We start from the raw sequence: 27,926 nt of genomic DNA on the forward strand, positions 1-27,926 counted from the left end.
TTGTGCTCTCTGTCACTGTCGCTGAATTTATATGGTCTATCTTGACAGCGCAGCTGTCGCCAGACAATTATGTGAGCATCACTAGAGGGGGCTTGGCTCTGCCCACATACTGGGATTCAGGAGTGCATGTTTTGAATGGACAGAGGTTGTGTGGTTCCACAAAAAAAGTAGATGCTCTCTAGCAGCTGTGATCATTTTTATTATTTATCCAGCTATCTGAGCTTCAAATTTAAGGAGCTCACACTTGATATTGGAACGCTATTAAAGTGTCTTGCATGACAAAATAATTGATGCTGCTTTCTTTTGGAAGAAGCACAGATGGGAGGAGGGCAGTCATTAGCCTACGTGGATTTTAAGGTCTGACTTGACAGTGCAACTGCCACCTGAACTTTAAGCCTCCACCACTGTTATTCTACAGTTCTTTTTTTCCACACATTTTTCTTCCACACAATAGTTATCTATTCCCACGCTATTCACTTGTAATGTTTCACATTACCATACAACACACAAAAGGTGATGGGAGGCTGCTTGCAATAAGTCAAACCACTTCTAATAGATCCGGGTAGCACTCCAGCCCATTTTTCTATTGCTCACCATGCCACCTCAGTTTGGACCTAGGTATATGCAAACCAGTTTGACCCTGCTCCTCATGGGAACAGCTCACAGTGCCTGAACTCTGAGATAGTATAGTAGTACCATGTCAGACTGAAGGGCTTCCAAAGGCTAGCAAGGATGTTACAGAGTTTTGCATATATACTACGGCTCTGTGAAAAAGAAATATATATATATATACAATATAACAGGAAACCGAATAGCTTACATTGCCTGAGGTCAAGCTGCTAAGTACAGAAACCCTTGGCTCCATCTCTATCACTGCATAGTTAACTTTGTTTTTCAGCAGCACTGTTAAAATAAACATTTTTACATTTCAACAATGTCAAGGAACTCAAAAACTCGACATGTGAAATCATGTAAATCTAACTTATTAAAGAACACTTGAATTAGAGCATATGCAGCAACCATATACTGCGCATCTTCATTGCATGCAATTGCGCAGTACCTTGACAAAAGAAATTCCATAGGATCGGTAAAAATAGGTTGAGGTATAGAAGCACAGACCCACCATGTACAATAATTCTTCAATCTTATAGTCATTCCTCAGGGGTATGGACCGGCCCTCTTACTCTCCCCAATATTTTCATAAAATAGCAAAAAACAACCATTAGCAACCATTGTTCTAAGCTCTGCTGGAGCCCAAAAAGGACTCTCCTTGATGGAGACCTTTACATACACCCACTTACAAATAGCACTATGAAGAATCCTCCAGACTACGGGGGTGGAATGGGTCTTTTCCCTCATGTGGAGAATTAGAACTCCCTAAGGAATAAAGTCAGCAAAACATCATAGACATTTATGATTACGATGAGTCAATGACGAGAGGTTATGCTACATTTTAAAGACTTTATTATCCATACTAATATTATAAAGAGAGAGCCCAAACCTTTCAGGCGGGTAATCTCAGTAACCACAGCACCAATCACAACACCCAATAAAGTATTGGAAAGGGCAGTTGCAGCAGAAGGACATAGGCTATGCAGACGGCCACCATATACATTTAAAAGGTAAAAGAACTGTGCCAGCAAAGTAGTCCCTTGTGGGCGTGTCTGCGTTCTGCTGTGGGCTTGTGCTGGGGCGGGACAAATGCTGGGGGCGTGTGGTACATTCCGCCCTTCATGCCATGCGAGTCATAATTGCGCCGCATCAAGGGGCACGCTGTGGGCGTGACACGCTGGGGCCGTGACAAACACTGTGGGCGTGTGTCCGTGCTGTGGGCGTGTGTCCGCCCTTCATGCCATGTGAAGCGCCAATTACGCAATTGCGCCGCGTCAAGGGGCACGCTGGGGGCGTGTGCTACATTTCGCACTTCATGCCATCTGAGTCGTACATTAATCAGATCGTCTGCTGTGGCGGTGTGCTGGGGGCGTCACAAAGGCGTTCACCTCAAAGCGTGGTAAGTAACCATTCGCAAGACTCCCTTGGGGGACTGCCCGTTGTCTCACACATACTGGGGGTGTCGAATGCAGTGTGTGCCTTGGCCTGGGTGCGTCTGAAAGGGCCAAACAAAGTGTGTGGCTTGGCCTGGGTGCGTCTAAAAAGCACTCGGGGCCGAAGAGCGTCGGTGTGGGTCATAAAAAAATAAGAACAGCGGGAAACAATCATTCAAGACTCACACAATTCTAATTGTTAGACGGTCGGCGCTGGCCCTCAAGCGGGGGCACACGCGACTGAGCCTGTCTGCGGGGACAATTACTGCAGCCTCTCATGCGTGCTGTTACTGAACTATCACATTAAACCAAATTACACGCGCCTGCTAACATCAGCCAGGGCTGTAGCCGGGCTCAGGCGGCGGATCACTACACAAATTACATGCGCCTGCTAACATGAACCAGGGCTGCAGCTGGGCCTCAAGCGGGGGGACACGCGTCTGCTAACATCAACCAGGGCTGCAGCTGGGCCACAAGTGGGGGAACACGCGAATGACCGTATCTGAATACACACAATACACACATTCTATTTCATACCCGGACAAAGTCGGTACGGGCTGCTAGTTATCAATAAAGTTAGAATCTCAAATATCTTTTTTCACTTTAGTAATTTACAGAAATAAGGAGGAGATTCGAAATCATCAATCAAGAAGTGTTTCATAAAGAAAACCCAGAAAGCTAACTAAGGGACCCATTCTAAATAAGTACCAATAAAGAGTTCTGTTGGAAAAGAGCCGTAAATAAGAGATGAACTACTCATGAAGAGTAGTTTTAGGAAACTCAGCCGAGTGTCCCACAATTACAGTAGTAACGGTTTAGAACAGCGAAAGACGCACTATAGGATTCAGCGCAGAAACAAGGTAGGTCAGCAAATGTGAAAAAATTAATCAAGTTAATTTGAAGAAACATTTATAGATCTACATCACCATTTGTTCTTTACATTTTCAATAGGTCTATTATCCTTAGTGAAAATGATCTAACATGGGGTGAGAAGAACTAAACAGACATAATATTAAAGTCAGCACATTTCTAAAATTACTTCAATGTTAAGCTGTTTGCACCGAATACTTTACTATGAGCAAGGGTCGAAAAGAAAGATTTGGGCCTAATTCACTGCTCAAACTAAAGTATAGTTGCATGGTGCACACATTTTCAAACATGCAAATTTAAATGAAGCATCTCTAATCGCATCTTTCACGTCTACATAATTTGCTCTTATATATTTTGTTTTCTATTTATTTGTTCAACTACGGATAGTCACTATATTCATCTCTAAAATGGGCATTTCATTTGTATTTAAACATGTTCTAAATTGCATTTCTAATATAATAAAATATCGATGTCTAAATATGTGGTAATTTCTCCCACTTCCAAACAGCTATATCTCAAGACTCAGAGAACATATTCGTAGATCAATAACATGGCAATTTTTGAATCATCCCCCCAAACCCTTACACAGCTGGACTTTGCCAAGCTAGTAATAACCAAGTGTTTGCCGACCCACTCCATATGTAACTGACCAAAATGGTGAGATCTGTACTATGAGGCTCCCTTTATGCATATTAGACTGTAATGAGACATTTAAAATAACCTAGCTTGCGCTCATTATTCACAGAAACTCTGTCAGTTTGATCGCAGGCTGCACATCATCTGGGAGGGGTAGCCCAATTTCTCTTAACAGTTCAGTCATACCTGCAAGTAGACAGAAGGCTCACAAACATGCAGACACAATGTTGAATGTATCTGGATTTAGAGTAAACAGGAACAATCTATTTCTTTAGGACAATATGGAGGTCAATTAAGGTACTCTTGGGAGCATTGTAAAAGCAGAACCATGAAAAAGGACTGAAAGAGAGAGCAGCTTCAATGAACCACTTTATTTTACAGTAACTGAAGGCCATTTATTCAGATTCATCCAAGGATGGAAGTGTTTGGAGGACACTCGAAGTATGTGTTCAGGCTAAACACAACATTTATTAGGAAAGTTGTAGCATAAAAAAGAGGAGTGTGCAAAGGCGGCATATGATCTCTTAACAACATAAAATTCCCATTCAGCAACAAATTAAGGAGATTTGGGTGGGCGACTATCTTTTTGGATGTAACATTAGAGGAGGCTTTTTATACCTTAACGGGGAGTAGTGCACTACATTTTGTAATATTAGAAGTGAGATAGTAAAGGATAAAGAAGAATGGAGATTGGATAATTTAAATGAGGTACAACTGTAGCATGCAGCAGTATTATGAGAAGTGGATCTAATTACAATGACCCCATTGTTACATCACATGCCAATACAACGCAAGCCGTTAAAATGACTTGCTGTAGGGACAGAAGGTGTTGGATTATAAATACAACACCTTCCCTAGTGTTGCACAGACTGGAGTTGGAATAGTAAATTATACTATTTCAACATGCAGCGACCCCCCTACAGCAAGTTGCTGTTATGACTTGCATGTAATAGCCTGTGATGTAAAAATGCGGTCCTTGTAATGACCGTGTTACAATGGCATGCAATCTAAATACATGCGGTGTAACATAGCCTATTTGGCTCTGACTCCACGTGCTCCGTTGCCTGGAGACTCTCCTGCCCCTCCTACCCTCAGCAGCTGCCTATCATGGTGTCCAATTTAGGACGGACACCGCCAGCAAAGATATCTGCCAAGCCCACTGAGTTATAGTTATGACCTCGACCAGATCACTCACAGTCTGTGTAAATAACATTTATGAAATAAAAAATAAAACACACGCCCTGAAAAGGGAGAGTAGGAAGGACCAGGAAAGTTGATAATACGGACAACGGGAGGGGAGTGGGGAATATACACCACGGAGAGCATGAGGAGGGGAGGGAGTGTCTAAAGGCAACAGGACAACAGGTGAATATAAAGCAGGAGGGAGCAGGGAATTTACATGATGGACAGCATGAAGAGGGGAGGGAGGGCATAAAGGCAATGGTACAATGTGCGGGAGAAAAGAAGGACCCTGGGCAGCGCTTGGAGCTATGGAGCATGAGCAGGGAACACTAGAAGGAAATTGACATAACAAGCCTCTGCAAAAGAAAAAGTAGTGCCCAACACTAGCGTGCATGGCGGATCTTGCAATAATACATTTAACTGGGCCAGTCTCCCGGGTGTGACCGAAATAGCAAATGGAGCAACAAATTTAAGCGATTTCCCAATGAAAGCAAAGGATTTATGAACGCACATGAAGGAACCAATCATAAGCAATGGGTGTCCATAAAGAGGATACTTCATGTCTTGCAGAGCAGTTCATACGTGCTGACGCTAGGCTCGACCTAAAAAAGGGAGGTTTCCTTTATCTTAGCAGGAAAAATCACTGGCTGCATACATTTTGTTTACTGTTAAGGTTCCATAATTCTATTGATGGCATATGTCAGACCTGATTGCTTTTATTTGACTGAACAATCTTATCTCTACATCAGTCTCATTCAACTAGGGAATTTTGTTGGAATTCCATCTCATATTGGCCTTATTCACATTATACCTAGATCCTTGAGTCAGTTAAAAGACAACCCATGGTTGATTCCAAATGTATGTGTGGAAGTAAGTTCTGGCTAGTGGTTTATTCACATATAGCCATATTTACCTCTGACCTAGTCCAGAAGCTGCCCACTGTTAGAAGTAGCTGAATTTTTTATGAACAATTACATATACTCTAAATATGGCCAGACACACATCCTTACAACACATTTACAACTTTAGCCTTCCGGCTGCAACTTTTAAATATTCCAATATTCTGCTATAAGAAGGCTTTGTTTACGCCATTAAGAAGTGGGGTAGTGTTCTTCTTCTTAGCCTGACTGGAAGCATAAATAATAATAAAATGTTTATTTTTCCTAGGAGTCTCATTTAGAGTTTGGCACAGTGGGAGCTCTGCCCTAAGTTTATGATGAGGGAATTGCTAGGTTTCCAAAGAAGGATCCTCAGTTAGCTCTACTGTTGGATACACTTGACCTGACACCCCTTTGGAAACAGGGCTACCAGGGCACAGTGGAAAGTAGCCCTGCCCTATTTAGCATGGTGCTGCCGCCGCTGGTTTTCTTTTCTTGAGTCGGCTATCAGTAGCCTAGCAGATCAAAGCATGGAAAACAAAACAGACTCTGATGTGCAGGAAGAAACCTCTGTGTGAGCCAAGGTACTGCTTTTGTTTTTCACAACGAAACTGCTGGTTTGAGAGTTTACATGAGGAAACCAAAAACAATGCCAAGAGGGCCAAAAAATTATGGTGGTCTACCCAGCATTCTGTGGTGCCTACCGCTCAACCGCTTCACTGGTTGATGCACTCTATGCACTAAGGGTGGGCGTAACTCGTGGAGTTTCACTCTGCGGGGTTACATAAAAACTGCAAGATCCTGGGGAGTTCCGCCAATCAGCAGAAAATATGCAGCTTGCACTGCAATTTAGCCCCAGTAGCGGGAGCAGCACTGAAAATTAGCATGAACCACACCAAGCGTTGTGCAAGCTCGCACGACCATTCTAGTTGACTTTGCTGCTGCTTGAGTAGAAAACCTACTTGAGCTAATACAAATAAATTCGAACTGCAGCCCTCTGACCACAACTGCCTACGACCGCCCGAGTTATAAAATCAAGCTAATGGATTCCAAGTCTTGGGCAGGTTTACCAGCTCACATTTTCTAGAACCTCACGGAAGAGAATATTCCACCATGTGGTGATTGGCAGTATTTGGCCAGAACTCTGCATCAAAGAGTAATACAGAGTGACCAATATTCCTCTGATTTCGCGGGCGGATTGAAACATTTCGCCCACCCCTAGTATCCTCCAGGTAGGGACCTCTTAGTATGGAGGGTGCTTTATCTCCGGGGATGGAATCAAAGGTCTTCACAGATGTGATGGTCTGGCAGGCCATCTAGTAGGATCTTAAAAACACCACCCTACAAACTTGGTATGTACCAGTGTTTATTTTTACAGTACGTAACAAAGCCTTAGTTTGATTCATTTAGGCAGAAAAAAACTGATGCTCAAGCAGATTTAAGGGTCTCTTTACAAGTTCTGGGGCTTTGTTTTTTTCTGTCTGGCTTTTGGGGATTGCTACTCATCACTGTAATTTCTGGATCCAATTCTACTGTCTATTGATGTAATATTCCTTGAAACCTAAGCAGTAGAAGTGTTTTTTTCATAAGTTTAACCACTCTTTATGTTTCAAAAAGGTTTAATTGAAGAAATCTCCAACAATTTTGCATTTAATGAGATTGTATTAACCATTATTCTCTTCGAGATAATAAATAATTGTGTGCTAATATATCTAACTCTATCGGCACGATTGAGGAACATGCTATAAAGATTCTTCAAATATTTGCAAAAGCATGAAAGCCCTTGCCCACTAGTGAAGCAAAATACATTTCTGGAAAAAAAAACACTGATTATGGAGTTAAACAAATAGTAAGAATCTCGAAGTGATGTTGATTTATGCTAAATAGGTCTTGAAACTTGCTATTATCACTTCTATTAAATTGCATTTATATAGCGCCTAATACTCCAAGGTCAATAGATGCTGGCAATCATATCTCTTAAGGCTACATTATGAATGAGGTCCAGTAATCAATTTATTCATGCAAATCTGTCATTGCATGCTGTTAACTAGTGATGTAGTCCTTTGGGCAGCAGAGGCTGCCATAAACAAAAGGTGGTGAGGTAATTGGGATTGCACGGGAGGCATCTCGTGGAAGGGGGGGGTCGAAGCACTATATCAAAAGAAAACACCTTGTGCCTCCAGCTGCCTCCAGCATCACGTTTCGTTGTGCCGCCTCTCCTCTTCCTGCCTGGTCCCAGCAACCCCTGGGACAGACTCCCTGTCCAATCCCAGCACGGGGATAGGTCTGAGCAGGCAGGAAAGACTCCCCACCCAGACCAGGGAGTCTGTGGGGGGTTCTCCAGCCTTGCTGCTCGACGTAGCTGGGCTGGAGAAAACCTAAGTGCGCATGTGGTTTTTGTTTGGCCTGCGACAGCCTGCCAAACACACATGAACACTTAGGGAGTGGATTGCACTGGTACTCCTCCTCTCCCCTCTCATGCCTCGTCCCCTCCCCTCCTAACACCACTGGCTAAGAGCAGGCAAATGTAACATAAAATGATGCAAACACATTGTTTTATTTTACATTTGGTAGCTGTGAGCTTGGCAGTGGGACGACGCTCCTCCGCCGTTGCATAGAAGCCTTAGCAGCCTGCGGGTATGTCTTGGAGAATGTGTTCCTGAAAACTCATACAAAATACTACACCTAGGGATACTTGGTATGATAATATTGTATGATGTGTCATTCCTTATGGGGCTGGTAACTTCCCTGTCCCATGGGGGCATTCGTTCATACCTATATGGAAGGAAGCTAAAGCAATTAGAACAGAAATATTTTTAGCTGCCCTTTCAATTTCTCAAATGTTTTTCCATACTTTAGATTCCTGGAGAGACCGTTCCAAGTTTTTACCTCAAAGTAAAAATGGCATCCGCCTTAAGAAGAAAGTTTGAATGAGGCCATGCTATAAAGGACTCAATTCTGTGCTCCTCAATGAGTAAGCTGATCTATAGCTGAGACAATCATCGCTTAGGTAGAAAGGGACCAGGTTGTCCATGCATTTAAAGGCAAAGAAAGCAACAGATTTTGAAAAATGTATGCTGCTTCCCAGTGAGCAAGCTCCGAGGACTTCTTTGTGATGTGACATGCTGCCATTTCCTCATGGTGAAGATCTGAACAGCTTAATTTAGACCTACTTTCTATGGTATTGGATGTCAAGCTGTCTGCAATAACCTAAACCTAAATCTTTCACAGTGCTCATGACTAGTCCTAATCGTTGTATAGAAAGAAGGGGGCAAATGTACTGAAATATAAAAAAAAAAAAAATGTTAACTACACTAGGGGTCTGCGGACGTAGGGTCACATCTCCGAGAGAAAAATATTTATGTTTCTCTTTAGAGGTGGCCCCTAGGGATTGTCCCAGCAAGCCAGAATGTTTTATATTCCGAATGTGACACTTTCTTTTTTGACCTAAACATATTCTTCGTTGTTGCACTATTCAGCTGCACGCTGGCATAGGTGACGCAGTCCTGGATTCTCTATTATTTACTCCAAGAGACCATATTTCTGTATATGATATTTAGGGCATGATATGTTGGCAGATATTCATGCCTCAATATTTTTGCACTATACCATAGCTGGGCTGCATCAACCTCGAATATTATTGAGGCAAAGTAGAGAACCTTGAGGGACTGCACAAAAAGCTCAGATGGTGTAGAAGAGAACAGACCTAGATTATTCAAATGCTGCCTCCTTGATTTGAATCGAGCCACAAAAACTGGGAATGCTCCTGTTTGGCAATGCTTCAAGAATGCTACTACACAGGAAGCCCTACTTGAGTGCTACCTCACAGGAAGTGGTACTTCAGGAGTGTTACCTCACATGAAGTAGTACTTTAAGAGTATTACTTCACTCAAAGTAACACTTTAGGAGTGCTACTGACAGGAAGAAGTACTTCAGGAATGCTGCCTCACAGAAAGGACGCAGTTGTGCTGCTGACTGACTGACCTGATTTGCCATGCCACTACTCCGCTGCTGTCGGAAAATGCAGAGGATATGGAAAGCTGCGTGAACGTTGCTGCGTCCGCGGCTACAAATCAATCATTTGTCAGCAAGAGTGCCAGCTGAAGTAAAACGCTGGCTTGAACTCGGTGTGAACCTGGGAGAAGGAGGAAAGTGAAAAGCGCTCAGCTGAAGTCTATAGCGGGCGCCGAGAATATCAAGGGCCCGCGGGCCTCCCTAGCTCTGTTCTCAATTTGTCAGCTTTGGCCCTACCTGAGTAAAACCCCTGTAGCACAGCCGGGGACGGCTGGTACAAGGTGGTTTGGCGCAGCAGCACCTCAGGGAAAAGCAGCAAGGATATCTTTTTGCAAGACTGCTACGCATCGGATGCCAGAAATAGAAAGGTCCGCACAAAAGCAGTAGAACATCACTGAACATTGGAGCTTACTTAAGTAAAGCAGACAATTCAAACAGGAAAAGGAGCGGCGGCAGCACTACAACATCCCAACACAGGACCAGTCAGTCAGCAACAGGCAAAATAGAGGTGACTGTATGGTACCCTTATGTTAGGCTACCTATGGAATACGAAGGAATTTTTTTTTAAAGAAATAATTGATCAATATGCCAGGCGAATTGTTAAAAGCTGTGCAGTAGCCCGAAGGGGTGGTGGAGGTTAACAGTGAAGTTGCACGTTGTGAGAAAGTGCTGGAAAAGTAAGGCAAATGTAAGCTCACACTCCACCACAAACCACAATAATTACCCAATACTAACTGCCAAGAGTTTGCTCAAAGTAAGAGTAAGGTATGGAAGGACAGAATGGGCATTCACAGACGACTAATAAGTTCTCAACTGAAAATGGGACATTAGTAGAAAGTATGGAAAACTCTAGAGAAAGAGAAAAAAGGCCATTAAGGGAGCTGAAGGGGGAGCGCCAGTGTCGAAGTTAATAAATGACTTTGTGGGCAAACACTTTAAGAGAAAACAATCCCCATTGGATATTCTGGACACCGAAGCAGGTCAACAAAAAGAGGACGATAATGTTAATCATAGTGTACTAAATCCAGACTTATCGATTGTAAACTATCTAACAATTTTAAGTCAAAATGAACCCATTTTGGAACTAAGACTGTCCTTATCTCTGCAGATTTCAAGAGGAGGTGAATACTACTGGTGGAGTAAGGAGTGATCAGGGAGAAATTTCAGATATAGTCATTAGGTCCAAACATGATAAGACCATGGGACCGTCGGAAAATTGCAGGATTGAGATCACAGAAGGGTCAGCACGTAACATCACGTTAGGACTAGATATCTCAGAAACTCCCTCGGCCTCAATTATAGACATCATGCTGATGTTACAAAAACACTGCAAGGGTTATTAGAAGTAACTATGATAAATAACGATATTCTAAAAAAAACAAAAAACTCAACTTCAGAAAATTGTGGGTGAATTGCAAGGCATCAGGGGCCTAATGCCAACAATAGTAAGATTGTCCCTGAAAACCCAAACATGAGAACTGTAGGGGAAACCGTGCAGTCTGAAGAGCTACTAAATGTGTACATCTTCAGACACCCGGTGCTGATAAAGAAATGGGGTGAACTCCCACGGTATAGGCAATATATCCCACAGATAAAAATAGGGAGGAAGGTTCTTCAACAGGGTAAGGGTAAAAAAATGAAGAAGGGAAAGGATGGAGGGGGTTTAGAACAAACAAACAACTAAGAGAGGAGAGTTTCTAGTAAAAATGGGAAAATATGGGAGAGGGAGGGGTTATCAGGAGAAACGCAGAACAAAGCTGAAGTGGAGGAAAAGAATGTTCAATTAAAAACCATATTGAAAAACCGTAGGGAGGGAATAATGGATAAATCTTATGAAAAAGGTTTGGGAGTAAATTATAACATCAGGGATTTAGGGAGAAGAGGTAGAAAATTAAACCTAACCACCAGCAAGATAAAGGGGCAGGTAAGAGGGAATAACCACATTGTAGAAAAGAAAGTAATGAGTAATATGTGGCTGTACTTCGAACTATCCCAAACAGAGGGGGAAGAAAATATTAAGAAAGAAACAAACCCTAAATCGGTCCCAGTTCTTATCTGCTCTCTCAAAATTTGCCAGTTTAAGAGAAATTGGGACAAAGGACCTTAGACAAGTGGGTTTCAGCCAGAACAACAAAAGGGAATTAAATCGCTAAGGTTTTAATGTACTCAGGGCTTGTAAAGGCTGGAATTGTAAATGCAGAGTAAGAGGTACTGAAGGAAGGGATAAGATTAATCCCTGAAGCAGAACTGGATGAGAGACGTCAACAAGGAAGAGAGAGAGAATAGTCAGACAGGCCCTCCCTTCCGTATCAGGAGGAAGAGGATTGCCTAAGTGAAGTTGATTAGGAAAATGGGTCATCTCAACGCCTTGAAATTATATCGTGGAACATAAGTGGACCTAAAAGAGCCAGCCCAAAGTGCAGAAATGATGTGTTTGCAAGAAATTTGGCTATGCGACGAAACCCCTGTAATCAAAGGATTTGTCCAACTAAATAGGCCGGCGAAGAAAAAAGTCCTGGAATGCCCTGCAGTGGGGATTATGGTCCTAATATTGACCAAGATTGCAAAAAAATGTTACACCTATAAATGTAAAATGTAAATGGGTGCTTGCTTGTAGAATATCCCTGTTGATCTTAGATATCATGTATGATAATATGGTAATTATGAATGTTTACATGCAGTGGGGGAGCCATGAGGAATATAGGATAGAGAGGGGAAATGTTAAGGAAGATGTGGACACTTTGTGTGAACAGTATGGTAATGATATGCTTATAATTAATGGGTGATTTTATTCACAAATTGAATCCAAAAAGGATAGATCCCTGGTATATAGACATATTGCGCTCATACAATATAATGTTAGCCAACTTTCCTGACAGCACTCCTTCCCGATGAGATATAGCATTAGGGAATTATTTGGGGACAAAGGGTTTGTTTAGTCTGAATGGCAGAGCAGAGACTGACTGCCCTGCTAAGCAAACGTTTAAGGTAGACACATAACATTGCCCAATTGATTACATTTTCCTTAATGCTTGGAACTATGTAAACATAAAGGGGTTTTGTGTAACAAAAAGAGAAGGAAGCTACCATAATCCTGTTACTTGAATTAACTAGAGATGCAAAGAGCTCATGAGATGTAGTGATTCCCCAACATGTAGATTATCCTAAGCGTTTAACAACTAGATTAACTGATGAATGTTTGGCAAAATTGGCTAACTTCCAACAGAATTTGAATTTGGAAAATATCTGGGGTCAGAATTTAGAGTGGTATGAAGAAATAATTGAACATGTTGTACAATGCCTCGGGGTAAAATAAAAAAACGAGAAATCAAGGCCCAAGGAGAATCAAATGACCTATGGAAGGAGAATGAAGTGGTTCACTGAGGAATGTATGAAAATAAATAGGTTGAAAAGAAAAGAAGAGAGAAGTCTTAGCACTAGATATGATCCGGGTAGCTATCCTAAACTCATTAAGATGAGGAAGGTCTTCAAAACGTTAGCCAGAAATCAGAAAAGGAAATACAAAGAGAAGTGTTGGGAGAATCTGCTGGAGGCAATTGAAGCAAATAATGTCCTGAATTTTTTGAATTTAATAAAGGAAGCCTCAGGTCAGGCATGGGAAGAGTACCTAGGGGTGCTGTATGGCAAGAGAAAAGAGCCGTAGAAAGAGAAATAACATCTTGGGCGGGGTGGCCAAAGATATGAAAGTATACTTTCCAATAGATAATGTAGAACACACTATAAGGAAGCTAATTCTAACTTGAGCAGCAGGACCAGATAATCTCCCTGCAAATATAATAAAGACACAGTTGGAATGGTGGGCCGAAGTGTTATCACAAATGTTTTTAATTATAATAGATTTGGGCCAAATCCTCAATAGAACCAGAATTAGACCAGTACATAAGAAAGCAGGTATGAAAGCCCCGAAAAATTACAGATTGATCAATCTCCTGAATGTAGGAGAGAAAGTATTTGCAAAGATAATCCCGGCAAGACTGAAGAATTGGGTAGAGCATAGGCCATTGTGCCTGTGGAACAGAGTGGATTTAAGAAGGACCACTGCACAATTGACCACTGCTGCACCCTATGGGTGGTTGCTCTAAAGTCTGTTGAGCAAAGAGGGAAGCTGTACTGTTAATTTGTAGACTTCCGTGCAGCGTTGACCTGGTAGATCGGAAGTGCCTCTGGGAAAACCTGAACAAATATGATATCCCAAAAGGTCTACAAACCATAATACAGGAGTTACATAGGTTGAATTGGGCACAGATCATTAAGGATACGGAAGGGACATTGACCCCGAAAATAGCAATTAATAATGGTCTAAGACAGGGGCTTGTGCCGACCCCCCCAACTCTTTGCCTTATTTCTAGCAGATTTGCCATCTGTGTTAGAGGTGGATAGAACTACAATTCCCAGAATGAATGGAAAATAAATATTGTGTCTGCTGTATGCAGACGATTTAGTAATCCTAGGCCAGACAGAGCTGGGTCCACAAAGAAAATTTGATGCATTAAAAGAATATTGTGTGACAAAACACCTAATTGTAAATATGGAGACCTTAAGTTTGTATTTGGACCCAATGAAACTAGAAATAGTAAAATAATATAAATATCTTGTGGTCTGGTTTGACAGGTCCCTGAAATGGTACGGGGAGGCCCTAAAAGCCAAGGCCTATATATCAGTGTGTGGACTGAAAAAATGTCACTGTGCTAATGAAGAAATGGCCCATAGACCAATGATTAAGGATTATAACGCCATGACACCCCCACAATTACAATATAATATGGGGCAGAATTACTCTGCCTAAGTGGAGAATGTGTCTGGGATGTTGATGAAGGGAAGTGCATAAAGTCCCTAATGTCCCTACCACGTTCATCCATGATTCAGGCAATGAGATTAGAGCTGGGTATGACATTATGGAACACACAGGCCCAAGTGGCACAATTAAAATTTTGGAAAAGATTGGGTCCAGGAGAGGACCAGAAAGTTTTGCAATGGTGCAAGAATGAGATTCAGCATGGCGATTTAAAATGGGCCAAAGGAGTAGGAAAGAAATTGGATTCTGTATGTGGGAACTTGAAGGTGAGAATGTGCCAACAGACGTTACAAGTAGAAGCTACTGAAAGTGAATTTAAAACACTAGTGAAGGAACTATCTCGGAAGGAAGATTGCCAGTATCTGAGAGAGAAAAAATCTGTGCAACTTATGTTAAATAGTTGGCAGAAGGAAGCCTGGTTACCTGGATATATTGCCAAATCGTCTGCTCCAATGTAAATTATTAAGATTAAGAATTGGGATTAACCCCTGGAAATAAATTAGAAAATAAAAACAGAAATGATGCAACCCGATGGTAAATGTGCATGTATGTTAGGTAAAAAAGTTGATATTTTATATACTTTAGTGGATTGCTCAAAAATATTAGCTTTGCGGAAACTGTTCTTATGTCCCATCTTTTTTAAATATATTATTTTTGTATTCCGCGCCAAAGCCGTAGAACTTCTTGTTGACATGACTAACCTTGATATTGCAGTTTCAAATCTTTATTTCGATCAATTGATCATAAAAGATGTACATGTTATCTCACATTGTTTAAAACCCAAATACGAGAAAAGAAATAGAAAAGAATAAAATTATCATTATTCTAAAATACATTGGTGGTTAAAATCAGCTTTAAGAACAAATTCAGTTAATCATGGGCAAGAAAAATTATTGGGGGACTCCACCTCCCTTCACCAGTTTAGTGCGAACATGCCACATTGCAGTTAAAAATGTAGCCATGGAAAAGACAATCAATGGGGATAAGTCAGTTTTTAGAACTCTATATGCGGGTAACAGTGTTCCAAATCCCAGGTTTTTAAGGACGGGGACAAGCCAGTATTTTCTACTTTTCCTGTAAGCTCCGCATATGAATACTACATGAACCTCGTTCTCCTCAGACTGGGCACACACCGGGCATGTCCCTTTTCCAGACTCGCCAGACCATGTTTTTGTAAAGGACCCGAGAGGAAGAGTCCCGTACCTCCACTGTAGGAATAGCTTTCTTGTAAGGGGCGGAGATATATCGTTCAAAACCGCTTCCAGATTGTAGGAATCCTTATTTTTGATGAACTGAGATGATAAGGATCCCTCACAAGTGCCCTCCAGAGCTCGTGCAAGCATGTGGTCATAATGTGCTCTGGACAGCATTTTCCTTGAGATTCTGGTACAGGCATTTTCCGGGTCTAACCACAATTCTGGCATTCTGAGAGTTTCACAGATCCTCCTGATGTAATTTAGCCAGGGCAAATTGACAACATTAAGTAATGTTAAAAATTCCTGGAGCTCAGTTCTGTAAATAGTAAGATCTTGGCTACTCCAGAGGTGGCGCCAAAAAGTTAACGGTTTGAGGCCAAGCTCCTCGGTGATGGGCCTCACGCCCAGATCCAATCTCAGGGGTAGTAATGGCGTGCCTGGTGGGAGAGCAGTCAGCTGCCTAAGGAATTTATTTTCTGTAATTAGGAGGCTTTGAGATTGTAGGTGGCCCTAGAGCTCCCCCCCATAAGTGACTGCCCCCCTTGCCTGAACTTTGTAAATCTGCAATGCAGGGCCTAGTGGGTGAAGGGATGATTTACTGGCCATTCTTAGAATGCCCCCCGCCTTTTGGGATAGTTTCATATTAGCTTTTGTTTGGTGTGCCCCCCACGCCAAATGTTGATTCAATGTCATCCCCAGGTACTCGAATGTGTACACCCTTTCCAAGCTTACCGGACCTAGCATGGGATTAGGGCGATTGGAGGGCAAGGGGTTTAAAATCATGAATTTAGTTTTCTGGGGGTTTACTTCAAGACCCCTTGCTACGCAGAAGTCCAGAAAACCATTCAACACTCGTTGGATGCCCATTGGCGACCTGGACAGCAGCAGGGTGTCATCCGCAAACATTATTGCGGGCACCCTGCTGCCGCACAGTTTCGGGGCGTCAATGTTGGCTATCCTTGTCAGGTGCTCGATCACCCCGTTCACAAAGAGGCAGAACAGGGTCGGTGCAAGCACACATCCCTGCCTCACCCCCCTGCGAACGGGGAATCTTTCGGTTAATTTGCCGCTTCTCCCGCACCTGACACGTGCAAAGTTATTATTGTGTAATTTCATCAGGACTGCCAAGATGTCCTCTGGGACGCCCAACTCCGCCATAACCCTCCACAGTTTCTGTCTAGGAACCAGGTCGAAGGCGGCGCGCAGATCCACGAAAACCGTGTACAGCGCGCCGCCCTCGACCAGTGCAGTCCTCCAGTACATGAGATTGAGTCTAAATATCTGATCCACTGTGGAGACCCCCCTCCTGAATCCCGCCTGGTACGGGCTCAGGGTATCCATGTCCTCCAGCCAATTCTGGAGCCGGTCCAACATCAGCCTACCGAAGAGCTTCTGGGATACGTCGATGAGGCTGATGGGACGATAGTTGGCTGGTAGCAGAGGGGATCCCTTTTTAAATATTGGGACCACCTCTGCTCCCAGCCAAGTATCCGGAACCTCCATTCCACCCAGAACTGCATTGAATACCAACATGAGATAGGGGGCCCATATCCCTGGCTCCTGCTTGTAGAGGTCACCTGGTACCCCGTCGAGGCCAGTAGCTTTACCCGTTGCCAACCCTCCAATAGCTGCCCGAACTTCTTTTTCAGTGACGGGTTCGCCCTCCGGGGCATTTGGTAGGGAGAAGGGGATATATCCCAAGGCCTCGTCCTCAAGTGCGTAAAGGGATTGGAAGTGGTTTTGCCACACACTCAGAGCGATGTTAGGTTCGATTGCCGAGGGGAGATCTTCCGAACCGTGATTAACTATGCGCCAGAATTTGCGGGAGTTTCTGGTGGCTAGTGCACCCAAGAGTTTCTCCCAATAGTGTTGGTCCCATTCGGCCTTGGCGTTTACCAGGAGTTTCTTGTATGCCCCTCTCCTGGCATGAATTTCCTCTTTACTTTGGCCCGCCTTTATAGCGAGCAAAAGATCTCGTTTAGAGTTTCGGCATGTGACATTGTACCAGGTCTTTTTGTGTATCCTGTTAGTTCTACCTGCTCCCTCAGCGAAAAGATCCAATTCCAAAGTATTAATTAGATCCTCATGTATTTGCCCTAGCTGTATTCTATTTTCTCCATTGCTAGTTTCTTCCCCAAGGGCAAAAGCCTTTTCCAACACTGGGATTATTTTAGCATAGAGACTAGGTAGCTTATCACCTCGTGAGACCAAATTTTCCCACTTCACTCTCCTTCGGTTGTTCTCAAGAAGTAGCCCTGATTTTACCCTTTGCTCTTCCCGTCCCGTGTCCTCATTGCCTAACATGGCATATTCGAGCTCCAAGGCATTGTGGTCACTGTCCATTCTATCTATTATCTTAAAATCGATGACTCGTGCCCAGGATGACAGTTGAACTAAGACATAGTCCAATCGAGATTCACTTCCTACCTTATTAAAGGTACATTTACTTGGGTTATCTGATTTGGTGCGCCCATTGCACGCCCTGAGGCCATAGTTGAGTGTGAGGGCGGTTATCTGTAGGGCAAGGGGGGTCCATGTCCTAGGTGGGGGTGACTCCGGAGCCGGTACCAACCATCTTGAATCCTCCTCTAGGGAGGGTCCATCAAGTAGGCCAGGCAGCGGCTCGTAATGGGAGTTCAAATCCCCGCCAACCAAATAATGGGACTCCCTTGGCATTTGGCTCAAAAAGGTGGAGAGTTCCTCAATCGTAGTGGATTCCCTTGTTATAGGTACTGGTCTCGAATAAACATTTATTATTACCATTTTGTTAGAATTTGGCCATTCCGACAAAACCGCTAGTATATCGTCCGAGTCCACAGTTAAGGAGCTGGCCTTGCAGCCCAGATGGGAAGCTACCCAAATAGCCAGTCCTCCTGATGGTCGACCCCGACCACCCCATTTTGCAGGTTTTGAGAATATTGCAAAGCCCTGGCAAGTGTACTCCTCTCTAGCCCAAGTTTCCTGGAACAGGCAGATATTTTTTGAGTTAAAGAAGGAAACCCACTCATCACAGTCCAGTTTATTACCCAGCCCGGCAACATTCCATGAGATCAGGGTCAATGGGGGTGGCATTATTGGGTGTTGAGGGATATAGTTCATCTCATTTATTGCCAAATTTACCATAAGGTGGTCTACTACTTCCCCCTCGGCTGTCTCAACAATCATGCTGCTGTCGGACTGGTCTGCTGTAGGATCTGCTTGATCTTGTGAAGATACGGGATCCTTCTGTGGGAGTAGCTTTTCCTGCAGGAGCGTGGTATATCCAGGGGTATTGTTTTTCTCCTCACTGTCCTCTATAAATTCTAATTGGGGCTGCCCTGTGATTTTCATCCTGGGTTGTCAATCGACTGTCTCAAGGCTACTATACCTGTTAGAGGTAGGAAAGTAGGCTGGGTGATAGTTTCGGTGTGGCCTGGGGGCTTCTCTCACTTCTCCCCTCCATCTGCTCCCCCTCCTGTTGGGAAATTCCCAGCCCTCTTCATCATCATATATAGATGGGTATTCATGTCCCCTTCTCCTATTGTAGTAAGCACCCCCCCTGCCTCCATTTTTGATTTCCCATTCCCCCCCCCCATTTCCTGATGGTGCCCCCATCTCTGTTCATCAATTGCGTATGCGCTTGAAGGATAGAAGAATGACAGGGGGAGGGACTGGATGAAGTTCTCTTGTTCATGGTGGGGCCAACTACAGATGTATGAGGCTGTCATGGGATCGCGAAAACTGACCAGGACACTGTCCCCGCCGATCGTTTTCCTCATGTTGCCTACCCAGGTGGCCCTTCTCACCATGAGAATGTCACTAGTTGTACCAGGTGGCAAAGGTCTATGTTTGAATAACCAATCAATGACCTTATTTTTAAGGGAGGGCATCGTCTCAATAGTAGTGGGTTTTAACTCGGGTACCTCCACAAGGATTACTGTGTAAGGGGACGCCTCTGATGGTAGGTTCACAGTTCTAAGTGTGTTATTTTTCCTATTACCTGGGGATTGCCGGTCACTCTGTGGGTTTTTTGGAGGGTTAGGATTATTTTTAGAATGGATGGTTGTATTTGATGCAGGGGGTGGGGGCGGTTGGGTATGTGTGGGCCGGCCAATTGGATTTCCTTTTGGCACGGGCTGGGGAGTCTTGATTTCGCTAGGTTTTTGTTTCATATTTTCGCTAGTCAATGTGCCTTTTTTCTTTGTTATGTTTGCGGTTGTTGGGTCCTGGGGTTTATTAGGGATTGATTCTGACCCCCCTTTAGGTCTCTTTGTTTCTAGTTTTAGGCTGTCTGCTAGCTGCACTGTGGATTTTTCAATTTTGACCAGCCTGGCTTCGATTTTTATCAGGCGGGCTTCTAGTGGACTTAAAAGAGAGCTCATGAGTGCACCTATATCTGCCAATGTAATATCCTCGGAGGAGGATTGCAGTGTGGTATTATTAAGGTTAGGTAATTGCTCTAGATGTACAATATCAGTGGGTGGGACCTCTGGTCTATCCTCACATATGTTGCCCGCACTACTATCCCGCACCCTTGAAGTATTCCTTGCGGAATTGGGTTTTGGGGTTTTTGCATTTCTCCCTCCCTTAGTTCCCTTAGTAGACTCTCCTCTCTTCCCTTTTTGGATGGCTCCTTCCTTTACCCCCCTTGTGAGACCTGGAACATTCTCGACTGTGGTGATTAAAACCGCATCGAATCAAGGGGTTGGGATTGTGACTTGTGGTATTTGGCCCGTTGGGAGGGTCAACAAGCTCATGTCATCAAGGTCGGAATTAGTGATTGAGTGGTTGGCCCCTGCAGCCCCGTTAATGAATTCATTGGCCAGAGGCCCTCCCTCTGGTGTTTTGGCCGGGGTCAGTGGGCCTATCGATGATCTCCGTACCCAATCAATTTCCTGGGAAATGCGTCTTTCAAGCCCTTCAATGTCCTCTATCAAGAGTGATCCCGCTTTAACAAAATAGTTATCAAGTGTACCTTTAGCTGATCCTGCCGCAGCCAGTGTCGATTTGCTCCTTGTCTCCCTAGTACACATTTTAGGTCCCGTGTACTGGAGACGGCAATGTAGAAATCCAAGGGGGGTGGCCCGGTCCCGGTCTCTGCCGTCCTCGAACGGCCTCAAACGGACCAGCTGCGGCGAGTCAAGAGACGCAACGCCCGCTGGTCCTCGCAGTCCCGCAAGGGCGGAAAGCGTCCCCAGCAGCTCCTCAGACAAGCGGTGATTCCCCGATGACGTTGGCCTCGAGCGGCTCCCGCGCAGCGGGGGCCGCGAGGAGTGGGTGAAGAGGTGATGAGGAGGTGGATTAGGGAACAGGAACACCTAGCCGGAAAGCAGTTCAATAACTCGTCGACCCTCTCTCAGCGGCAAGCCATGCAATAGCTACTGGGAGATTTATGGATGCAGTAAAAAGTTTTTATATGGAGGGATGAGTTGAAGGATAAAAGCCATGACGGAGCTGGGATGTTTACTTTATTTGATAGAAGATTTTTAGAAAGGACACTTTTAAAACACATTTTTAAAATTATTTATCTATTTTATTCAGTGGGTGTAGTGAAGTTTTATTGATAACTGTTGAGGAAATTAGTTAGAGGGTAAATAAAATGTTATGTTTTTATGTTATTTAAAGACCTGTGGTCTAAATAAATGTTACTTTGCTAGTACTTTAGGAATGGTACCGCACATGAAGTAGTTCTTCTCGAATGCTACTGCACATGAAGTAGTACCTCAGGAGTGCTACTTCACATGTAGTAGTGCTTCAAGAGTGCTACAGCTTTTGAAGTAGTACTTCAGGAATGCTACTGCACACGAACAAGTACTTCAGGAGTGTTACCTCACATAAATTAGTAATTCAGGAGTGCTACCTCACATAATGTAGTACTTCAGGAATGCTACCACACATGAAGTAGTACTTCAGGAGTGTTACTTCTTTCGAAGTAGTACTAAAGTACTTCTACTTCACTTAGTTGAATGCGGAAGGATGAGTTTATGGAAATCTCTCCAACTTCACAGTGCCTCTGTTTTACGCTCTTTGATGTTTTACCTGGCACGCCACCACTTTCCCACAGTAGAATAAGATATTGTTCAGTTCCATGATGAAGTGTGATTGTGAACAGCTTCCTACATCTCAAACAAAAAAGCAGCCTTCTTGCATTTGTCGCTTTCAAAGGAGTAGAGAGAGGCTCTCCAGGGCTTGAACATGTCCGCCTGTGCTTCGTCATGCCCTAATGGCCCAGGTGTTTGATTATCCCACATGAGATGAGATCCTCACCACTGCTAAATCTTTCAAACACCCTCGGTTTTTTCCTGTTGGCGTTTCATTCTCCTTTTTTTCAGCCTTGCAGGTTTTCAATCCTCAAAGGGCTCCTGAGACAGTAATGGGCAGATACATCTCTTGTTGGGAAATGAGAACCACTTTAACCTCCTCCATTGCCGAAGATTCATATTCAGGATGGTCTCCCTGCCAGGGCTATTAAATCACTCTCAGTGCATGGGGAAGCCACAGAATTGGCTAGTATCTGCCTGCAAAGGCTGTTACTAAGAAGCCGCTGAATCTCAATGAGCAGCCACTGAAGAGCAGACTGCTGTAAATAAATCCCAGGCATCTGTTGTTGTTGGGAGATTCTCAAGGAATACGGTTTAGAAGGTTGCATGCTTTTTTATGCTCAAGAACTGAACAATGCAGAATGTGTTGAAAAGATAGGAGAGTCTTTCGCACTGGCAGTCGCCTGCTCATTCAAGATCCCCTCTGTTCTCTTGAGAAATAGTGAGCTTTTTACACAACATCTAATAAATATTAGGGCACAATATTTGCTAAAGAATCTGCTGGTTTTCAACCTAAATTATTTAAAAACATGAACAATAGGTTCAGTGTACATAGCAGCTCTTTACATCAAAAGAAACCTTACTAGACCTGCCAATTTACAGTGTCACCGTCCACAGGGTCTCCATACAGTCACTTGGTGAAGCGCCAATATCACACTGTGAGAACAAGGAGTAGGAAATCTTTATGCAGTAGAGGTTTCCACCTTGTGTGTGGAGGCTCTGCAGAGTTCAGATCTGTTACAGATTTTGCAAACTCTCCTGAGTAAGTGTGATGGCTTCAGAAGCATTTGTTTGTATTTTCATTCTGCGCAAGGAAGAATTGGCTGATCAAGCCCAAACCCTTCCTTTCCTCTCTGGGTACTGTAGTACTGTGCATGCATGATGCAAGGGTTACAGGCCAATAGGGTTTCCCTCGCTACCTGAGGTTATCGTGGTTCAAACCTGTGACGTACATAAAAAACATAAATAGGGTTCTCAGCTGGCAGTTTTAGAGTCCCATGCATTCCAAGGCACATGTACCATATAGCGCTTTCTGAAGCATGATTTTCACATACATTTGCCAAAAAAGGTATAGACTTTAAAATAGCACTCATTATCACCTTCAATGCTACAGGGTATTTTTCTCCTGTGCTGCAAATCGATATTTACCCTTATTCATGACAAGGTCAGCTCGTCATAAGCACAGCTCCAGTGGTACTGCATGACGAGCTGGCCTTGTCATTAGCATGGAAGGGGGTTTACATTTCATGGCGTGCCAAGTCAATGAAACCTGATGCTCCCTAGTAGTGGACGCCATTTAAAAAAAATGTGATATGAATGCTACCATATGTCAAAACAAAGCTCCATTCTGCTAGGACTAGGATTTTGTCATGGGTGTACCACATTTCATGGGTGGCCCAATATTTCCATTTATCCCATCCACATTACATAGGGGATACTTATTTAAAAAATCACCCCAGTATGTCAGGGACATTATTTTATCATGGTTGCATATGTTAGATTGTCCTCTTTTGTAACCGGAAAAACCTAAACTGTGCTAGTACCAGCATTGTTTCATAGGTCCCAAATATGGCAAGAGTTGGACTTCGCCCTTTTTGCAGGATCACCCCCTAAACCTTTTGCCTTCACCCTCCTGTTTTTTAAACCCTTTTCTGTTGGCTTTTAGGACTCTGTACATTTTACCACTGCTAACTAGTGCGACATCGCTTGTTCTCGCTCCTTAAATCATGATGAAAATGGATTACACCCAATTGGCACATTTATTTACTTGTAAGTCCCTAGTAAAATGTACTATATGTGCCATGGGCCTGTAAATTAAATGCTGTTTGTGGGCCTGCAGCACTGATTGCGCCACCCACATATGTAGACCTTTAAACATGTCTCAAGCTGCCATTGCAGCCTGTGTATGCAGTATTTAAACTGGCATGTCGACCTGGCAAACAAAACCTTTTGCTAGGCCAAAACCTTCCTTTTTAATACATAAAATTCGCCCCCTAGGGTAGGCCCTGACCAGCCCAGAGGGCCAGGTACAATGTAGTTAAGAAGCATGGCATGTACTTTTAAGTTTTACATGTCCTAGTAGTGAAAACTGCTAAATGTGTTTTTTACTATTGCAAAGCCTTTCAAGTCAGATTTTTAGTCACAATTCTTAAAATGACACTTTTAGAAAGTTGGCATTTTCTTGTCCCAACCATTTGTTGCCTGCCGCATGATCCTAGTTCACATGACCAGGTGTAGCTGATAGTAGGTATTTGTGTATTGCTCCAGTGAGACAAAAGGAAGCTAGGTGTTGGCAGAGAGGGCCATTCTGAATCAACAAGGGAAGGAGCTGTCACGTAACACACTTGGACATCACAAAGTCTCTGCCTGAGCAATCTCACAAAGGGTTTGTCACTAGTCTTTTGCAATGCCCAGCAAGCTGTGGGCAGGACACGAAGGAATGGGGTGCCTGACACGTCGGGGGTGGAAACTTCTAGAAGCTTCCTCTACTTCAAAGTAGGCAGCAGGTATAAATATTGGACCCTAAGAACCAACTCTTCAGTACACTTCTGGACCTGTGGGCTCTGCTAGGAAGGGCTGTTGTGCTGCAGAAAGACTGCCACTCTGCTGGACTGCTTCTCTAAAGGACTGCTTCACTCCTGCCGCAGCCCGCATGCCCAGGTGAAAAGGACTGGACCTGCATCTCTAAACCCAGGACCTTAGAGTGACTCTAAGGGTTAGTTGGCTGGCCTCCTGACCGGAAGCCTCAGGGACAGAACAGACTTCCAACAACCTTGAACCCAGCACCTAGACTCTGCCATCTATGAGTCCTGCCCTTCCAGGTGGTGCAACCCCAGTCCTGGACCCTTGGAAGTGGGCCTAAAGGTGCTCTGCAGCAGAACCGGTGCACAGCCTCTGCTGCTGAATGCATCCCCCTCAGAACTGACTCATCGACTGTGCTGAGTAGGCTTCCCTAATGCAAGTACTTTGTATGAACCATTGCAGCCCAACGGAACTGTCGCTGCGTGTTGCGTCTCTGATTTCTGGCTAGCTGAGACTTGCACCAAAGCGAGGCAGAAATCACCACTCTAGTCAGGATAAGGGAGTTACGCTTCTAAAATAACCCCTGCTTACCCCCTTGGTAGCCTGGCACGAGCAGTCAGGCTTATCTTAGAGGCAGTGTGTAAGCATTTGCACATAACCAACAGTAATACTGTGTACACACTACAAAAGAATACCTCACCAGTTTAGAAAAAATATCCAATTATATACTTATATACTTAAGACAAGACCAAATACGATAAAGAAATCCACAATACTATACCTAAAAATCTTCACTTATCAAAATATGCATTCCAAAATAATTCCTTAATGTCGCTAGCTCGGCAGGGGCTATCACGGTGTCGTGAACAACAACTTCAAAAACAGTTCTGGCTGAGCGCAGGGTCGCAGGCCAACTACGCAAACAGTACCTTTCAGAGATGCAGGGTGATAGGGCCCTTGAAGTCACTCGCGTTGCAGGTCGAGCTCCTTTGTGATGAGATTCAGAGCACTGGCGCCAACAGACATCTGGTGCTGCGGTGTGAAGTGCAGTGGTGCGGCATGCAGTGCCCCAGGTCGCGGTACGAGCAGCGGCTTGGTGGCAGCGTCAGATGGGGTCATCAGTGCGTCCAGGGTCGCGGTGCGGGATGGAGGCGGTGCTCGTCACGGTGCAAGCAGCGGTGTTGTCATTGCTGAAGCACTGTCGTCGGCTGACGAGCTGGAGTCGATGGTGCAGGCGTCGGTAGGCCAAGCTTGTGGAGTGGGTTGGGGCGGTGCGTCGTGTAACTCACGAGCGGTACCCCTGAACCACGATGCAGGCAGCGGCATCAATTTCCGCGGGAAGTGGCGGCATCTGGATGGCCACAGTGTCGTTGTGTAGCGAGGCGGTGCACAGTGCGACACCCACAGGTCGCGGTGCGAGCAGCGCCCTCATTTAAATGCGCTTACCTCGATTGAGTATTTGCGAGTTCAATTTTTTTCGCTTTTCGGCGCTGTTAATAATTGATTCATTCAGGCATATCTAATCAGTCGTCACTTTCCCCACAGAACTTGACACGTAAAGAATCTGCCTTCTGCACACTCCAAAGGAGAGCCAGGCTGGGTTTACTTGGAGGTGAGTTCATTGGATGATATTTGGTCTTAATTATTAAATAATACCATGAATCCAAACCTGACAAACACCTTTTAATCAAAAGGCTGCCACCCCGCTACCCGCCTGCACCAGTCCTGATTAAGACCCATGCAGGTGCTTCAAGAGCGCGACATTAGGGTTGAAACGTCGACATTACATATCAGTTGACCATAATTTCTAAGGACTCTGTATTTAAAACTGACCTGTGTGGTATACAGAATACTCTGAATAATTGTAAATATTGGTCACGCCTCTCCCTTCCCTAAACCCCTCCTGCCACATGACATTTACACTGTATATATTGTATGGCACAAAATTACAATGAGCACCATTGTCACAAATGTTCACCTCGTGCACTACTGTATAAAACGTGCAGCCTTTTACCTCTAAAATTATAGTACTTATAAATGAATACAATTTATAAAGTATCTTGCAAACTCTTCATATGGTTTGGATTCCTTTCTCTATTACATATTCTGTAATTTTGTTATGATTAACTCATTGTCTGTTTAGATTAACTCACTTCTACAATGAATGAATATGTTGTGTATAATGAGATATAAGTGAAGAAATGTATTGCACCCAAAAGAACCAATTGTCTATCATGGTTTACAACTGAGACACGTGGATTGGTCTGGATACTATTCCGAAGTAATGGAGCAATTTAAAAACGCATCATTTTCAGTTTGCATGAACACTGAGCACAAGCGTGTAATACGCGATGGCACAATCTTAATAGTTTGTTTCAGTAATGCATGTGAAGAACATATAATTTTCATGTTCGCATGAACCCCGAGGACAAGCATGTAATATGAGATGGCACAATCTTAATAGCTTGTTACAGTAAAGCATGTTAGAATACACAGCATGTTGATCTTTTACGTTCCTTGATGCCGAGCACATCAACATTTTCCTAGTAAGATCCACGTTTGTAGCTCAGGGGTTTACGATGATTAGCCTTGATATTTACTCATTTAAATAGTTTGGACTGAACTGGCTCTTGTTTAATTTATTTCGTTTGCAGAGACCCCTGATGAAGGGTCATCCTCGACCCAAAATGCATTGGGTTAGATGAGTGATTGCAACTAAAATCACAACCTTGAGTATGAATCATAAAATAATGATGTAATAAAATCATGACCTAATCCTATGGAATTGGAATGAAGTGTTTTCTATGAAAAAGGAAGATACATATGTAATTGGAGAAGAAACTGAAAAGTTTCAATGTTAAGTGCACCCATCAGCTAGGGATTGGTTTTCCAAACCTGGCATTCGTGTCGCTGTAAGTTCTCCAGCTCTGACAGACACAGCACCAACGATTGGGTAGTACAGCAGTAAACTATTAAAATAGTAAAATTGGTGGAACAGAGTGCACTACGATAACACATTCAGTATCTCAATGCAAGGACATCGCATTGCACTTTGCAGTCCCCAGCCCCCTGCTGCAAGGCTCCTCTTCTCACCTGGCCTTCACGTCGCCTCTGATGTGCAACACATCCTTGACGTAAGACTCCACAGATCGTCGCAACTAGGATTAAGGTACTATGTTCAGTGGACCAAAGTGGGTCCCTATTGTTATAAAGTTGCAACAAATTTAGTAGGACTGTATATTAGGTCAACAAAACTTCCCAATATAGATACTTTGTCTACTCCTATCATCAGTAAATGTTGGGTCGGCTAGCTCACAGTACCACATCTACACTCCTAACTTTCCAGAAATACAGATGTTGTCGGTAATCTTGAACATGACCACTCTGATTTCCAAGGAATTCATGTAAACAGATCTAACCCTTTTGTTTGTCACCTCTGCATGTCCAAGTATTACAAGGAAAATAAA

The sequence above is a fragment of the Lissotriton helveticus genome, chromosome 7 (genome assembly GCF_964261635.1).
Source record: "Lissotriton helveticus chromosome 7, aLisHel1.1, whole genome shotgun sequence".
In the NCBI taxonomy this organism is placed as follows: domain Eukaryota; kingdom Metazoa; phylum Chordata; class Amphibia; order Caudata; family Salamandridae; genus Lissotriton; species Lissotriton helveticus.